This window comes from Nothobranchius furzeri, chromosome 9 (genome assembly GCF_043380555.1).
Source record: "Nothobranchius furzeri strain GRZ-AD chromosome 9, NfurGRZ-RIMD1, whole genome shotgun sequence".
NCBI classification, from domain to species: Eukaryota; Metazoa; Chordata; class Actinopteri; order Cyprinodontiformes; family Nothobranchiidae; genus Nothobranchius; species Nothobranchius furzeri.
Window position 1 is genome coordinate 51,746,131 of NC_091749.1, and position 17,617 is coordinate 51,763,747.

The window sequence follows — 17,617 nt, forward strand, 5'->3', positions numbered from 1 at the left end:
TAAGGGAGCCAAATTTAAGACTTTTTAAGACCTTTTTTAAGGCCACTTTGACCAAATTTAAGCTATAATTTCCAGCTATTGCCTGGAAACGGTGCTAACCACTTCGCAAACGTGGGATTAGCCATCCAGTTACCATTAAACTTGCACTTCCCCATGGCGCAAGCGCCCACTAGCTTAACCAGCTAATGTGCTCATCTAAAAATAGCCCCCTTTCACAACCAACTGAATGTGTATGGTTTCGCTTACGCCAATATCATACACAAAAAAGCTGAACACTAACTAGACATTCATGAAAATTTTATAGAAATTAAAGAATCTTTTTTATTGGGTCTTTGTGGTCATTTAAGACCTTTGGAAACTGCATTTAAGGATTATTTGTCATTTTTAAGGATTTTTAAGACCTTAAATTTGGAAAAGCAAATTTAAGACTTTTTAAGACTTTTTAAGGACCCGCGGATACCCTGTAATCCCCAAAAACCAGTGAGGATCTGTGCTCCTCATGGTTCACTGCCCTGCACGTTTTAGTTGTTTCTCTGCTACAACACACCTGATTCAGTGGTTAAATCACCTCTTCAGCAGGTCATCAAGTTCTTCTGAAGCCTGTTAATCACCACTGACTCAAATCAGGTGTGTTGGATCAGGAGAACAACTAAAACAGGCTGGGGATGGCTCTCAGTGATCAGGAGAGCCCTGAAACATGTAGGACATCTGCTGCAGAGGACCAGGAGAGGATGTTTCATAGGGTTCTCAACAGGGCCTCGCTTATGTTGCCTTTTGTGATCTCGACAGTCCAGCGATGAGCACAGCGAGGAAGCCGTACCGCGGCCAAGACTCTCCCGGCGTGAAATGGACCACTTTGAAGTTCGCAAGTAAACCGTTCCGCTGCTGTTTTGCGCCGCTGATGCTTCCAGTGTGAAACCGGTCAGATGGTTGCAGCCCAGTGAGATTCTGATTTAACTGAGCTTTCCTTCTGTGTGAGCTTTGTGGTCAGAAATCTATTAGAAGACCTTCACATGCCCTAAAATTATACATACTAAAGTTAGTACATAAAAAAGAAACTAAGATAATAACTGTGTATGCTGGGGTGTAATTTGAAGAAGGCTTATGCCACATATTTTTCAGCTACTTAAGTGCTGGTTTGACATCTGCTTGTATAAATATGCTATTATAAGCTGGAGGGCTGAATACTCGTTATAACCGTCTAACAACACAAACACTGTGGAACTGAATAGCTAATAGGCAAATTAAACAGATTACAATAAATATAGTAGGAATAAGCACTCAGAAAACTATGATCAAATTAAAATATACAAAATCCAAATAATCAAATTACAAATGCTGTAGTATGCAACTCTACAGTCTTTTTTGGTTAGCTGATAGAAACTGTTCACAACAGTGAACTTTATAAAAAGTTATGACATTTTATTTGTGTCCAAAGATCTGAATTGCTTTTCTCTTTAAACAGGACTGTGTCCTACAAGGCCCAACTTGACAAGAATGTGAGAAGTTCCTGGTTAGTTTTCCTCCTCCCAGTTTCACAATGTTCCTTTCCACTGCAAATGCCTAGCAGACTCCCAGTAAATCAGTGCAGGGAGCAAGCAGGAGCTAAACAAGATGCAGCGTCGAGGCGTAACCTTGGTGAGCTCTGCAGGGAACAATGTGCAAGAGACTGTAAATAAACTCCACTGATCTTTACGAGTTCTGCAGCCAGAGGCAGAAAGAAAAGTGAGCACTCGCTGGTGCCAACAAGAGAAAATTCATTAGTAATTTTAAAAAGGCTTAATCAGTAATTGTTTGTGGGTGTGTGGATGGTTGTGCTGGGTCTGAGGAGATGAGTGAGGAAACACACAGCACGCTTCAGACAAGGCAGGTAATTCTTACAGAGGGACGAGTGTGTGCATCGTTCACAGAAGAGTCGCAAATATGCCAACAGCTGCTGAGGCATCTGCCACCAGCATGCTGGGATACGAGGTAAAAACCACTCCGCATCACTAATTACTGCTCTTTCAGAGATTAAACATCCTTACAGACAGAGGATGCTGCCCAACCGGTTCTGTTCCAGTTTTAAAGGGATATTCATTTATTCAAGTGGACTTCTCTGAAATGGAGGATCTCCGTTTGAAGAATCAGACAGAAATTCTCATGCAGGAGTCACGGCAACAGCTCCTGAGAGCTGGACACATTCAGACCAATGATGTTTGGTTTAAAAACACACTCAAACATTCAGTTTTTTTGAGTTTTGAGTTAATAAATGGAGGTGTGTTTTAGATCAAGTCAGAAGGATAAACTATAATTTGGTGCTTCTAGAAATGGGTGATGTTAGAATGAGGACGACTTGGACATGTTGTCCATCTGCCAACGTTTTGTCACAGGCCATCCTTCACAAAGCAGGTTAAAAGGGCCGTTTCCACCAGGACCATTACATAGTGCTTCTACGGCATTGGCTCTACTCAGCTTGGACTAGGTACAGAGTGTTTCCACCTGGGTAGCCTTGAATTTTTCTGCACGCAACCGCTCGTTTTTTCAGCCCCAAGGCGGTCTGCTTTGGACTGAACTGGTCCAACACACCCACTGCCGACTGATTCGCGGGCTCAAATTCACGTCTACCATTAGGGGAGCCTCTGACTGGCAGGTAGAATCAGCCAACTGGGGATTCCCGCAGTCGCGACTCATTATCCTGATGGATACTGAGGAGGAAACAAGCCTCCGACTGAAGCCGTCTGTCTGACGCCCACTGCAAATGTGTTGAAAAATGAGTGAACTTGGTCTTTAAAGACATTTAACCTCTCATCCAAGAGGCTTCTTCAGTTCTGAAACGTGGGTCTGAAGCATAAATATCTACCAACCAGAACACGGTTGGTCCCCTTGTGTATTCAATAAACTCTTGGAAGACCCAGCTTTTCTGAGAGCACCCTTTAGACTTGTACCTGCCTTGCATTTCGCCTCTCCTACAAAACTGAACTCTCTTCGTACACCTCCTAAATTTGCACCTCTTCTACAGGGTCCCATCTGACAGTCTGACCCTCTTAAGTAGTTTGTTGTTGACCTGAGGGGTAAGTTCGTTGTTACATTCTCCTTTGGTAGAAAGATAAAGGTAAGAGGCCACCAGAGACCGACACAGTGCAGCCTTGACTCATCTCCATAGGCACAAAAACTAACACCTTGGGACGTGAACAAAAAGGAGCATGTGGGCATCATTCGGCACTTGTTGGGATTGTCAGCATTGACAACACAAACAGGGCATTGAATAGAGGTTAGGGCCAGAGACCAATGACCTTGAAGGCCTCATTAGTGACCTTAGTGCCCTATAAGTGTGATTGTTTGATTACAAATTGTAAGAACAATGTTTATGCATTGGGCAGATACTTTTATCCTTAGGGACTTATGTGAGCTTTATGGCCTTGTCAGTGACCTCACTGCTGCATCAGTGTGATTGTTTCTTATAAATTATAAGCTTGATACTTTAACCCATGTTTCTGAACCAAAGACGCCTCATGAATGAGGGGCAAAACGTAACCACGATAACAAAAGTCCAGTTGTTGTCAAAGAAATACTCTAGATAACGTAGATGCATTCTTTGGTAAAAATTGCAAAAAGTAAAGAGAGAAAAAAAAAAACTAAAAACAACTGTAGTAAAAATTTAAACCGTAATAAAATCATGAAAACATCCAATTTAACAGAAACAAATTTGGATTTTTTTTTTGCCACAATGCAAAGTGTTTTCAATTAGCAATCCTGTTACTATTTAATGAGCAAGTCACCCCCATACCAACTAATTTTGCCGATAATGTATATAAATGAGTGTAATTGTGCTGTGGGCACGTGTAGTCAATAATTTGCCACTTTTGTACATTTTAGTGAAAATGTAAATATTCTGTCAAACTGTCCATCTTCAGGTTAAAAACTCTGCACTGCATTTGAATTTAAATCTGCCATTGCTATTGGCTAAAATGTACAGTATGACCTTAGCTGGGACATTATGATGTCTGGGGCATTCTTCAAACTGGAAATGGGAGTGGAATGAGACTCTGGTAGGGTGTGACTTGCTCTTTAAACAATAAAACACTGAGACGTGTGTGTGTGTGTGTGTGTGTGTGTGTGTGTGTGTGTGTGTGTGTGTGTGTGTGTGTATCAAAGTGATGACCAATGACAAACTTTTCACCTGTAAACTGAGGACATTAGTAGTGAAGCATTGCATCGCTTTGGTACAATGTTACAGAACTCTTAGTTTTAGTTAAGGTTAGGGTTAGCAATAGACTGGTTATGGTTAAAGTTAGGGTTAGGAACAATCCGGTCACTAAAATTAATAGAAGTCAATGAAGCTCCTCACGATGAATGCAAGACGAGAATGCGTGCATGTGTGTGTATTTACCACACTGCAGCTACAGAACAGCAGCAACGGATTAAGCCGTTTGTTCTCAGACAGACGGACCTCATTAGCAGGATAAAGAACTACAAGCTGAAAATAGAGTACCTGCAAAATTCACAGCCTTAAACACACTGAGCAAACAAAATATTCAAGTGACCCATTTTCTGTTCATGTTACAAACATGAAATAGTTCATACCATTCAGACCAGAAGCAAAGACTAAATATTTTAAAGCCTTATAACCACAAGATACATTTCCCATCAACAGCAAACACATATAATTGTTTTAAAAACAAAATATTTGACAACTCTGTGTGCATTTAGTTTTATTTACATCTTTTGAACTTTAAACATTTCAACAAGTATAACAAGTAGCTGAAAATCAACCTTGATGCCGAACTACATTGGAAACATCATAATAATCAATTTACAACTGTTTTATTGACGCTGTCCAATAAATGTGGCTTGAATCAGATGGTCAAATGTGAATGGAGTTCAAGTTGAAGGGATGATTACTACAGGTCAGTACCTCCCATTCAAGAACCACGGTACATCCAGAACTCTAGTGGAGATTAAAAGATGCCTCACCTCCACTTTATCGTGTCAGGAAGCTGAGAACCGTGTTTCCAGAGTTTATTTGTGCAAACAATCAGTTTACATTCCAGATCCGAACAGCTGGGCTTCAGGGCCGACAGACGTGAATAGTAGAAGGATAAACATCCAAGCTGAAAACTAAATCTGACCCACCCCTTTCAAAGGAGGGTTGTAGGGTTAATTCCAGCTCCAAGCAGAGAATTCTGCTGTTGTGTCCTTGGGCAAGACACTTAACCTGCCTTGCCTACTGGTGGTGGTCAGAGGGACCGGTTACGCAGCCTCACATCTGTCAGTGTGCCCCAGGGTAGCTGTGGCTACAATTAGGGTTGGGCGATTTGTTTTTCCCACCGCCAATCGTCAGTCCAAAAAAAAGAAAAAAAAAAAGACGATGACGATGTATTCGTGCATGTGACACATGACACATGGACTGATTTGCGAACACAGAAGAAGCCCAAAACATTGATTTTTTTATACAAGCGTAGCACATATGTTTGCTGGAAAAGAAATGAAGATTTTTCTTTTTGTTTAATTTTGTATTTGTAGTTTGGTAGAGTGGCGTATAAACGGCTCATATTAAACACGGTTAAAAAGAAGCCTCGTATTTGTTTCCCTGTGGCGCCCACCATCGTGGTATTCTATTTAATGAAAATGTGTTTTCACTACTGGGCTTCTATCTTTTATGAGTAGAAAATGGATTTAATCACTGCTGTGTTTGGACACACACTAAGGAGGCAGCATTTGCTCGCTGCCAGAGGCCACAGGATCCATTTATCCTTGTCACTTTTATTTTAAAAATAATAATCATTCGTTACATTTCCATTCATTTTAATTAATATTTAGTCCAAACAAGCTGGCCAGAGTGTCCCAGTAACATAAACAATGCAATCAAACGATTTCAATTAAAAGTAGGAACATTTCACCCGCTCAGCGTAAACCTGAAGTGGCCATCTGCAGCTTGTGCTCCTCCTCAGCGCACCACTCGCGTGCACACTGTCAGCAACGAGAGGAGGAGGAGGTGGGAAAAGGCTCAGATGCGCTGATGGGAGATATTTTCTTAATGGTTATCTCTGCGAAGTTCTCTGTGCGTAACGTGTAAAATATTTGTCAATAACCAACTAACTCATGGGCAAACAAATAAACAAACCGCCTCCTGTAAAAAAACAACTGTAATGGCTCAGCCCATCGTCGATTCATTCGTCCCATCGCCCAACCCTAGCTACAGTGTAGCTCATCACCATCGGTGTGTGAATGGGTGAATGATACACTGTAGTGTAAAGAGCTTTGGAGTCCTCTGACTCTTAAAGACGCGATACCAGTGCGGGCCATTTATCATTTATATCTAAACTGGTAGTTCAGACCACACGTTGTTTTAGAGCACTGATTTTTGTAGACTGAACGCAGATCGAACACTACTAAATAAAGTGGTGGTATAAAAACATCTACCACCGCAAAACATCCAAAAGATTGATCCAGAACCTCACTGAACCTACTGACTTCAGATGAAATGCAACAACACTGCACACATGACAAAGTCTAACTGTTCTGTATTTTTTCTAATTGCTGTGCTGAATGATTATCTGTGCCTCACTTTATTGAATAGTTAAATTCTGGCTAAACATGAAGAGAAAACGTTAAATCATCTTATTTGGTGCGGGATCTAAAGAGAGGTGCATCTAAAACCAGCCTGATAACTGAGCTGCAGTGAGGCAGACGGAGACGCTGGCTGCTGGTTTATTGAAAAGTGGGTCAGGCCGATGAGGAGGAAGAGGAGGGAGTGGCGGATAGAGAGGCTGGTCCAGACTTCATAAGCTCCAGTGGAAAACTCACAACCATTAATCTGATTAATGTAAATGAACAGTTTCCCTGTGGCCAGGCGGAGCTGTACGCTCCATCATATAAAGAATGTGAAGGCCCACATGAGCCCGCCGCTATAAGCTCCTCTGCATTCCAGCAACGTTTCAGGATGGGAAGATCTGTGCTGTAGGTGCACATGATGGCCTGGAGGTTTAAAACTCTAAACACAGTCAGAAATGCTTCACTGCTGCCAACAGAACCAGATCACTGTGGTCTGTCCTGGTGAAACAGGAGGCTTGATGTTCTAAAAGGATCTCCGATGATTCTAAAGAGATTTTTGGTGGTAAAAATAAACCACTGTGGCGAAATAAAACCCAACTTTGGTTTAGTCTCTCGGGTGATGGGTCAAATCTAAATTTACAAAGAAAACAACAACAATGGTGCTGAAGGACAGATTTATTCTACCCACAATCACATTAAACAGAAGTCTAATTCATTCAGAGGTTCAAATGAGTTCTGGGGAGACAGGAGGTCCCCTTGAATCGCTCCTTAACAAAAAATCCTGCCGTTTCCTAATCTGTTTTTCCTGAATTAGTGTCAAAAACCACATGGATTCAAAAAATGCAAGGAGAAATTTTTAGAATTTTGGGAAAGTGCACCTCGACTAATAACACAACTAGAACTAGGTTTATTGCACTAAAACTACAACTCATACAGAAAACACATCAATATTACATTTGTTATGTACTGGGACTACTCTAAAACCTGCACCGTGGAAGATTTACTGAATGCAACATTTCAATAAAATACTTGGTACTCAAAATTCCATCTTTATAAATGTGATTTGAAAAGGAAAACCTTTGTAGAGGTTGGACAATTAATAAATTATGTTTGTAATTTATCTAATTGTGATACTGGAGCTGTACAATGCAAACTAATATCTCAAGAGACAAATTTGTGTAGTATGTCTAATCTTGAATGATATCCAATATCAATATAGAACATCTTTAAACTCAGAAATAGTCATAGAATAGGTTTGCTGTGGGAGAGCTGGCGCTATTTCCTCTCCGTTCTGATCAGAATTATTAATTAATTAGGAAAACTATGTACCTGCAACACTTCCTGAAATGTTTTTGTCCTGAACTGCAGATGTTTTCTGGATGTTTGGCTAAAAAATTTGGCATTAAATGTGTAATGCAGCAGACCACTGCTCAGCTCACTCTGGTCAAAAGGTGACATTTGGTCTGTCAGGTGTCTCATTGTCTCAAATTACAGATGTCAGCCATGTAAACACACGCACACCCTGGTCTAAACACCACTGATGTTTAAAAGATGTTTGAGTTATACATTTGTTCATTCTGCTGTGTGTGTGTGTGTGTGTGTGTGTGTGTGTGTGTGTGTGTGTATCCTCCATGTTGGTTTAATTCAGCTTTTTGTGTAAAATGAAACTTAAAAACCTGTGACACGACGTTGGATTGGATATTTTAAGGGGGAGGGGTTGCCCTTTGCTTCCACATACACGCCTTGGGCTTCCCGACAGGGTCGCGCAAGGCGCTTTATAAAGCTTTGACTGACTGATCGATTGACAGATCTCACAACAATACGCGTTTTTGGCAGCTTTTGGCATCCGAGCTGATCAGCAGGTGAGTCATGTTGGTGGTAAAACGGCTTCAAGCTGAAAACACGTATCACTGAAACCTGCGTGTCTAATAATAACTCACAGAGGTTAGTCGGGATCATTTATAAAAGGATGTGGGACGTAAACAAGCTACATTTGAGTCAACTGCCAACAAACACAGAAATCATTACACTTGTGTTACGTAACTGAATTCTGGATAGTTCCTCAGTTAAAAAAAACAAAGTTAGTGTTTAAGGATCAGTGAAAAACTCGAGTCACCACATGAGTCTATCCTACTTTAAAAAAAGTTTAAGTTTTAAAGAAAATCTTTGATTAATAAACATCTTGGTGTAATAATTATTTCTGCATCTAGACAAAAAGTCACACAGAAAATAGTCAAGATCTAAACAAACTTAACAAGCGCTAATAAGCTAATAATCATTTCATATGTGTGGAATGTAATTAGTGGAAGCTATGACATAACTTATTGTTGAATAAGTGACTTTATGAAATGCTGAATTTAAATGTTGATTTTATATGAGTGTTCTATAGATTTCAACATTTGTATTTGGTATTATGATTGAACAGTCAGTGCAACATGGCCCATTGTTAAATAAAATACCAAATTTAATGAGCACAATAAATGATTTCAGTTTAATCCACCAGACTAACAGTTCATATTTGGAAAACAACGTTCAGAAATGTTTGAATAGTATGCAAAGTTCAATTTGAGCTCTACTTATCGGCGTTATGTTAAAACGGTCCTGAACATCCATTGTTTTAAACTTTTGTTTGTATTTCATTAGAATTAACTTACATTAAACATTATTATATAATTCCTGATATTCTATCATTCCATTTACCTCTAATTAGGAAATCGTCTGCAACAACATCAGATCACTTTTCATTAGGATTGAATCTCAATAGCATGGGACCAAATAGTCCTGTGGAACACCTCAGCTGAGTTTCCCTTCAACACTGTGAGCACAAACACTAAAGCCGAATTTATATGCAATGCCATTATGCGTCGACACAAGAGCTCTCCAAGCCCTTTTCAGACTGACATTCTGGAACATTTGCGGACAATTCAATCCGGTTTTTAACCGGAACTGTGTTTTCAGACACACCACTTTTGTACCGGAACTTGTCCTTTCGGCTGCGTTCACACAGCAGGGAAAAGTTCCAGATGTCTGACGGCGGCGGGGGGTGGTGGGGGGAGAGAGAATCGGACTCATGTTAAGAAGAAGAAGAAGAAGAAGAAAATATCATTTCTATAGCGCCTCTCAAGATAAAAATCACGAGGCGCTTAAGCATAATTCTGCGCACACGAAGATGCATAGGAGACCTGGATGATGAAGCTCAATGGTTAAAGGAATCACTGAAGCGGTGTGAAGCGCTCCGTCGCGCGTCTAGACTGTACCGTAGGAGGCGAGCTGCCGTGGTTCGCCGCATGCTACAGCAGCGGGCTGTATAGGTGCGCACAGCGTCCTCCGGTCCCCTCCTCCTCCCCCTCCCTCTTGTCCGGAACTTTACCTCACCAGTCTGAAGCAGCCACCCTGTCCGTAACAATTCCGGACCTGTTACTAGGGGCTTCGTCCGGATAAATTCCGGAACATGTTATCCGGATGTTTGTATTCAGACAGAAAGGTCTTACGGACAGAGTCCTGAACATTTCCGTTTTTCATGGCCTGTCTGAAGGGGGCTCAACGGGCTCACAGAGGGTGATGGAGACATTCCCCAATTTTCAACTATCCGTCGAAAGAGACGGAAGCTTGTGATTGGTCAGGATACCGCTTCCTGTATATTCATCAACAGCTCCGCCTTTTCCCCCTTAAAAAATAAAAAGATGTTTAACTGCAAACACAGAACAGATTGAAGAACGCATCGCGGAAAAAGTCTGAAAATATCAACGTTTATTCACCCGTGACTGAAGGAGTACAACAATTTGCAGCAAGCATTTTATTCGTGGACGGAAAAGACGAGAAATGTGGGTTTAAAGTTGCAGATCGCGTGAAGAGGTGGAGAGGAATGAGGGACGAATGTATTTGTGTTAAAAAATCTATGAAATACATTAAAACAATGTAAACACAATCGTAGATACATCGTTGTGAACCGGATACGTGACTGTAATGGTGGCAGGATACCTCAATTTAGCGCTACGCCCTCTGTCGTCCTGGCGTTGGAATTGTTTTGCAACAATCCCCGGCTGACGGAGAAATCCGAGAGCAAAACGTCTGTGTCAATGCGTGATCGTCTCTCCCTCTGACGGACAAGTCTAAATTAGGCCTTACTCAGTAAGCGATGGTAATGCACCATGAGGTGAATGCGAGCCACTTAAAAGAGAAACGGCAGACCATGTGAAGTAATGATTTGAACAAAGTATTAATTGTGTGACTAAGCAGCAGGAAGCAGAGAAGGGCCTATGTCAATAGTGTGGAGGTATTTCCAGGTGAACTAACCCCGGGTTTCCACAGGAGCTGTCAGCAGCACGTTACTGCAGCAGCACGTCTTGCTCGCGTAAGCTGCTGCTTGGCCCTTCCCACGAGACGTGAAGCAGCAGGGGAGCAGCTGTCACCGACCGAGCACGAAGTCACACGAGTGACTTCGTCAGTAAACACAACAACAAGCAGGAGAAAACTACAACATTGTTTGTGTTTTATGTTCTGTCCGTTTTATAATCGCCAATACGGACCTGAAAAACAAAGGAGACCGCTAGCTAGGTGATAACTTCTCACGGGGACGCACAGTTAGTAACTGTTTTTAAAAGTAAAGCAACCGGAAAGCAGTACGTTCTTTATTCTGAAAATCTCGGGAGCTTCTCTCCATTTCCGCGTCCGATTTCCTGTCTTTCCTTCACCAAAAATGTCGAACTTGACCCGTTTCAGAGGCGTCGCGCGTAGAAAATAGAACCGGCGCGTAAAGGCAGCGACATGCTGCTCCTGAGACGCGGCCGACTCGCGCTGCTGACGGCTTCAGTGGAAAAGGTTCTGTTGACCACAGCGGTTCCTATCAGCAGCTATGACGTGCTGCTGACGGCTCCTGTGGAAAGCCGGGGTAAGGCAAAATGAGCGAGGCAGCAAAATGGTTATAATGTATTTTCTATGGTTCAGGTTAATGCTTGGACAGTTTGGTGATGTCGGTAACACGTCATTACCACTTTTTCCAGCGACCACCAACCTAACTGAAGGAACTGGACTCAATGCATCAGGGCACAACGTTTTATCACTGCTCTCTGTACACAGCAGCTTCTTTGCCCTTTCTGTATACTCACAACTTTACTCATTAGATGTCTTTTGTTTTTAAGTCTCTCCTCGACCGGAGCCCTACTTTGCCAAGTGTGTATCTGCAAAACAGTCAAAACTGTCCTGGTCTGAGTTCTAGTGATGCCACCCTAGAACCAGATTAAAATTGGGTTAAAGAGCTTTTAATGTTTTTGCTCCAGCTTATTAGAGTAACCTTCAGAATGAATGAAAACTGAAATTATTTCACTGGGTCAGTTTACAACACTTTTGAGATCAAGAAAAAGATTATAACAGCTTTACACATTATGATCCCAAACGTGCTTTAATGAAAGCATATTTAACTGCTGTTTGCTGTAATTCACGATTTTGTGTAACTCCTTGTGTTATTTTCATCCTGCATTCCTGGACCAGGTCATTCTTGCAAACGAGACTCGATGCTTCAATGAGTCTTTCACCTTGTAAAAAGGAAAAATAATAAATATCATGCCAGTATTTCCCAAACAGTAGCCCGAATAAAGTCACTGTGTGTTCCGGTTTTCTCGATTCTCCATAGTGAAAAGATTTGTTAGCTTTATTTTTGTGTGTCCGTGAGTAGTGTGGAGGATTGTTTGGGGAAGTAAAACACGTTCTACCTAAAATGTTAGGAAAAAAGATGTGGCTGTTAGTTTAAAAGATTCAGTGTTAAAATAACACTGGCCACGTTTACATGGGCACAATTAATCAGATCAATAATTCTGCATGTAAACATGTCAGTCGGAATGTTCTGATCCAATTCGGCCCGATCAGAATGAAATTTCAATTCAATTGAGAGAGGTGGTTTTCTCCGATCCTCATTCCGATCGACGTGCATGTACACAGCCATTCGGATTGTTGGAGTAAAATAACGCCCACTGCACACGTGTGCAACAGCTAGCGAGTCTCCCCATCGTCGTTTGGACTAACTGACTTAAAAAATGACGGTCTAATTAATGAGTGCCGGCTTTTAAATATGACAGCAAGCCGTTCCCGTTTCTGTAATATCTAATCCAGAATAAAATAAAAATCTGATTACTGCACAAATCATTCGACAAACATGTTCTAGTCTGTACTGGAAACACGCAGATTCATTGCCGGTTAGCAGCATGGATCCCTGTTTCTGTGAACGCAGCAGCTGTTTCTGCAGTAGGTGGATGGGGACGTGCTCTTAAAGAAGACAGGGTGACATCAGTTAAACACACCTGGTTTGAGTTTAAGGAGGCTGATGTTGGGTATAAACACATCCTCAGTTAAATATTCTGAGTGACTATCTGTTTAAAAGCACGCTAACGCAGATGAGATGCGCTTCACTTATGAACACATGATGAACACAGGCTTCCAAACTTTCTGAACATCTCCTGTTATTTAGTTTGAACCATTTTTTCTCCACAGTTTCAGCTGACTGTCATGTTTTATTATAATAAACAGAGCTCAGTAATAAAACACGAGTCTGAGTCCTTTGTTTAGCATTGGCATGCTATAGCTAGTGTCGCTGTACAGTGACATTTAGGATTTAAATGTATCATTTAGATTCACAGATAAATTAGACCAATCAATGCAAAGAGAGTCAGTAGCAGTTTTACTATAATTGTTCACCAAAATCAACTTATTCATAAAAAAAATCTGAAATAATAAAACAAGTAATTGAACATTTTGAGACAAGAGTTCTGTGAAACAAAAACTGAAAGAATAATTAGGAACAAATCATGATTTTGAGAAGAGACTCGCAAGCGCTCAACGTAAGCAGCTGTAAACTAAAGGTTTGGGTGCAAAACACACAAATGCATCAAAAACATAACCTGTTTAAGGTGCAGGACAACAACAAACATGAGTAGGAACAGAAAAAACACAACAAACATCTCACCCAAGGGGTTCAAGCCAAGCAAGAAGCAGCAGAACTTACCTTATAGAGACGAAAACAGAGATGGACAGATGTTCAGTCAGAGGGCAGCCTTTCTCTCTTCCAGCCTGAGAGGTAACGTGGGACAGACGGAGAGAGGAAGACACCTCAGAAGCAAGAGTGAAGGAAAAAACACAGAGGCTTGTCAGAGAAGCAGCAGCAAGCAGTTAAATGATGTCCCCCTGCTGTAAGGCTCGGTGCTGGCTGGAGGGTGGCACATACCGGAGGTCACGGTGAAATGCCACACATGTAGTCTGTGGTGAAAACTTAATGACGCCTCCAGAGACCAGCAGGGCCTTGCAGAGGGGCTCAGAGCAGCTAGTTCACATTTATGTTAATATATGTAACAGGTTATAAAAGGATCAGGCACCACAGAAACATACACACTGTTATGGAATCAATGTTCCCATCAGGACTTGGAGAAATGCTGCCAGCAGCTCAACATGCTGCTGGTCTAACTAACAAGCAATCAATGGACAGTCCTTAGGATGAGACAGGTGGAAATGAACACAGGTCACAGGGAGAGGAGGAGCAGCAAACTCCACACCGACTCACACAGCTTTATTCCCACACACACACACAGTTGTTTTCTGACCAGAACCACAACAGTGCAGCTAAACTGGGCTAGCACCGCCTCCCACCAGCCTGGAAAGAACCCTACAGCTGTATCAACGCTGCATGCTGCAGACAACAGGGATTAATCTGCAGATCCTGCTTCTCATCCTGCTCGCATCTGGCCTAACAAAGCTGCACATTCCTGCAGAAATGTGCAGCAATGTGATTTATTGTGATTTTATCAATGCAACTATTTTCATAAAATCTGAAGATTTTAATTTGTTTTGTATAGAAATATACAAAATAAATGAAAATGTTTCCCAGAATGCAGAAATATTGGTTTATTTTCTGTGTCTTTTAGAAGAAACATACTCAGATTTTGGTCATTTTGGGAAGTTTTATACTTTAAAAAAATCTATAACCTATCTGAAACACATAAAAATGGCAGATTATTTTGGCTTTTGTCGCTGAAGTTTCTTTGCTTTATTTTTTTAAGCAATTAAAATGTCACTTGAACCATCAAATTCATCAAAAATATATGAAAAAAACTTGTTCTAATCATCAAATATCCAGTATAATATCTAAGGTATTTGTATTTAATTGATCTAAAAATAGTTGAAGATGTGACGTAACTGCACAGGAGCACTCTGAGAAATGCTGCTAACCAATCACCTGAATGCATTTTTCATTTTTTCTTTTGGGTTTGAGCCAATCAGAGAAGAGATGACAGACTGGGTAGAGGTTAAAGGGGTTTTAGAAGCAAACCTTTAGGGTTTAAACCTAATCTGAAGAAAACTTGTTCATACCGACCTAACGCAGCAACCAGGGCAGCTTAGCGGTTTCCAACATCACAGCATCGTTGTGCAATCAGAGGACTGACGAATGCATCTGTGGCTTCAGCTAAATGTTCTGCTAGTTCTGCATTTTCTTGGGACACAAACATCGATTCGGCTAATTGACTAATTCTGCTGTTGGCTTACAATCAGAACAAACGAGTAGCAACAAAGGGAAGGAGAAATCCTTCAACTGTGGACGGTGTTCAAAAGGATTTCTCCTAATTTGTTTCTAATTGTTGAGCCAGCGATTAAAAACAACAGCTGTGAATCGGAAACATTCCATACTCGCAGCAAACATGTTGGACGTCTCGTTTAGCACTTTCTGTTCACCAGTGATGGAAGTAAAAAACCTTAATCATTCACTTTCATTTTTTAAGAAGCACTTTGCATCAGCACAAAGTGGCAGTATACCCTCGACTCATTAGTCCTTTAGTCCGACCGTGAATCAACAACTTCACTGGTAACCAGACTGAATGTCTCCAACTACTTCTGTTCAAGTGTGAAGCCAAAAGGTCTCGTTCAACAGGAGTCCTGCCCACTGCCTCACACACGAGCGAGGTCATTAATGCATTAAACAAATATATACAGCACAGAAAAATCTGGAAAATTTATATTTGAACATATGGCTGACCGGGGTGGTGGTTCCCTTATTATTTAAAAAAGGGAGACCGCAGGGTGTGTTCCAACTACAGGGGGATCACACTCCTGAGCCTTCCTGGTAAGGTCTATTCAGGGGTTCTGGAGAGGAGGGTCCATCGAATTGTCGAACCTCAGATTCAGGAGGAGCAATGTGGTTTTCGTCCTGGCCGTGGAACACTGGACCAGCTCTATACCCTTAGGGGGATCCTAGAGGGTGTGTGGGAATCTGCCCAACCAGTCTACATGTGTTTTGTGGATTTGGAGAAGGCGTTTGACCGTGTACCTCAGGGGGCCCTGTGGGGGGTACTATGGGAGTATGGGGTACCAGGGCCTCTGATATGTGCTGTTAGGTCCCTGTATGACTGGTGTCACAGCATTGTCCGCATTGCCGGCAGTAAGTCGGGCTCGTTCCCAGTGACAGTTGGACTCTGCCAAGGCTGCCCTTTATCACCGATTCTGTTCATAACCTTTATGGACAGGGATTCTAGGTGCAGCCAAGGTGTGGAGGGCATCCGTTTTGGTGGCCTGAGGATCAGGTCTCTGCTTTTTGCAGATGATGTGGTCCTGTTGGCTTCATCAGAACGTGATCTTCAGCTTTCGCTGGAGCGGTTCGCAGCCGAGTGTAAAGCAGCTGGGATGAGAATAAGCTCCTCTAAATCCGAGACCATGGTCTTGATTCGGAAAAGGGTAGAATGCCTTCTCCGGGTCAGGGATGAGGTCCTGCCCCAAGTGGAGGAGTTTAAGTATCTCGGGGTCTTGTTCACGAGTGAGGGAAAGCTGGAGCGTGAGATCGATAGGCGGATTGGTGCTGCATCTGCAGTGACGCGGGCGTTGTACCGGTCTGTCGTGGTGAAGAGAGAGCTGAGTCAGAAGGCGAATCTCTCGATTTACCGGTTGATCTATGTTCTTACCCTCACCTATGGTCATGAGCTTTGGGTAGTGACCGAAAGAACGAGATTGCGGATACAAGCGGCCGAAATGAATTTTCCCCACAGAGTGGCTGGGCTCTCCCTTAGAGATAGGGTGAGAAGCTCGGTCATCTGGGAGGGGCTCGGAATAGATTCGCTGCTCCTCCACATCGAGAGGAGCCAGTTGACGTGGCTCGGGCATCTGGTCAGGATGCCTCCTGAACGCCTCCCTGGTGAGGTTTTCCGGGCACGTCCAACCGAGAGGAGGCCTAAAGGTAGACCCAGGACACGGTGGCGGGACTATGTCTCTCACCTGGCCAGGGAACGCATTGGTATTTCCCCAGAAGAGCTGGCCCAAGTGGCTGGGGAGAGGGAAGTTTGGGCCTCTCGATTTAGGCTACTACCCCCGCGACCCGACTCCGGATAAGTGGATAAAAATGGATGGATAGCAGCAAGGTGATTTAAGAGTAAACATCTGGACAAATCTGAGGTGTCAGATTAGCTCTGACTCTGAATTACGTCCCTACAGCCAGTCTGTTTAAGTATATGCAAAACATTATAAACAGGCACAGGAACATAATGCAAAAAAAAATTCAGCTGACGCAAGGGGAGAGTCTCCTACTGGCTGGCTGCAGTATGAGCTTTCGGCCCCGCCCCCTTACATGTAAACAAATTAAACATTTTATAGAAAGAAAAATAAAATCAGCCTAGAAAGTATTCAAGGTGTTACCTGAAATAATTCACATCATTCTTATCTTGTTGCTGTGTGTTCAAACATTATATTTTGGGTTGGTGGGTAGGCCACAATCTGGCAGCACTAGTAAATGTGACCTTTAGGATTCACTTTTGAAAGAAGAAGAAGTTGACAAAGACCAAATGTCCGTCTTTTGTATGTTTGTTCTGTGTTTAACTTCGCCCTTATTCATATTCAGGTTTTTAACTGGAAAAAAGTCAAAGAAAAAAACTGCTGTAGAGGAAATAAAATAAGGAACAACCAAGAATAACAATCACTTCTTGGAAAATATGGGATGAATAAAGATATCAAGTAGACCTGGCTGACATTGGGCCCCTCAACCCCAACTCTATACTACATGCACACAATTAAAAGTAAATAATTACAAACCATTTACAGTCATAATGAGTCAAAG

The 17,617-nt window shown here is 42.1% G+C and overlaps 1 protein-coding gene across 3 annotated transcripts in view; it reads right to left on the reverse strand.

Annotated features, from left to right (window-relative positions):
• pacsin3 (protein kinase C and casein kinase substrate in neurons 3) overlaps nucleotides 1–17,617 on the reverse strand; it is a 41,158-nt gene that overhangs the window by 22,953 nt on the left and 588 nt on the right. Inside the window, exon 2 of one of the 3 annotated variants that reach the window (XM_070554924.1) lies at nucleotides 13,535–13,599. The exons of 1 other annotated variant lie outside the window; for it this stretch is intronic. The gene's annotated coding sequence lies outside the window, so the exon portion shown is untranslated. Of the gene's footprint in view, nucleotides 1–13,534; nucleotides 13,639–17,617 lie in introns of all 3 variants that reach the window. One more of the 3 variants, XM_070554925.1, reaches the window with a different exon arrangement.